Source organism: Alligator sinensis, unplaced genomic scaffold (assembly GCF_000455745.1).
Source record: "Alligator sinensis unplaced genomic scaffold, ASM45574v1 scaffold118_1, whole genome shotgun sequence".
NCBI classification, from domain to species: domain Eukaryota; kingdom Metazoa; phylum Chordata; order Crocodylia; family Alligatoridae; genus Alligator; species Alligator sinensis.
Window position 1 is genome coordinate 2,377,155 of NW_005841850.1, and position 1,110 is coordinate 2,378,264.

Here is a 1,110-nt window from a genome sequence, read left to right on the forward strand (position 1 = left end):
CAGACAGAAATTCTCCATAATAATTAGCGGTATAAGCTGAACCAACACTCTGCTGTTGTATGAGCTGTGCTGTCCAGCACAGACAGAACGGATCCTGTGATCTGCCCCAGGAAATGTTGCAGGCCAACTTCCCCAACTAAGTTAAAACAAAGAAAATCAGGTTCTGAGATTTTTATGATTTTCTGTTTTGTTCTGACTTATCTTCTGGTTCCACTTTGTTGCTGTTGTTTGCACTAAATCATCTCAAATGCAGGGTTTGCCAGAAAAGACAATTAATACGAGGAAGGGGGAAAGTATTACCATCTATTATTTGCCATAACATGAATTTAAACCAGGAAGTCAAATGATAAAATATGTGGTGGAAAGGGTTGAGGAGGGAGTACCTAAATGAGTAATAGCCTTGGGCTTCCGAGCCTTGAACTTAATGTGCTAAGTAAATCCCCGAGGTTAAAAAGTATGAAAATTGTTGCAGCTTGGGGAGATATATTTTAACTTTGCAAAAGGTCCTTGCAAATCCACCGCGAGGATTTTAGATAGGTCCGTATGTAGCCCAGCATCCAGAAACTGTGTGTGTGTATGCGTCTGTACGTACATGAAAATTATCAACATTCAATCTCTACTATCAGAGTGCTGGGCTCTCCAGTAAAATAAGCGTCCGAATTTGTCATTAGTATGGTAACAGGGGTGAAGAGAGATATTTGGATACATACATTTGCATTGCTATAATTGTGTATGTGAGAGTACATGCATCTCTGTATGTTTGTCTGTGTACAGCGTGTGCATGCACATGTACACATGGGAAAGTTAAAAGCAAGTTCAGGGGCTGAGAAATTGCAGAGGCTCACCCTGCCATGTCTATGCAAAATGGAAATAGCTAAAATATACATAGATATATTTTAAAAGGAACATTTTCCAGTAGAAATGAATAGTGAGCGCTTAGTGAGAGTGCAAGCGGTGTCTGGAGAGGGGGAAGCTTTTCAGCCTGACCCTAGGGCTGTATGGGGCTGGAACGGAGCGGCCCTAGTCTTGTAAGGTGTGTGACAATTGTGTGTGTTTGTGCGAGGCAGGTGATTCCTTTGTGCCACGCATTTATGCCTGGCTCCAACTCTT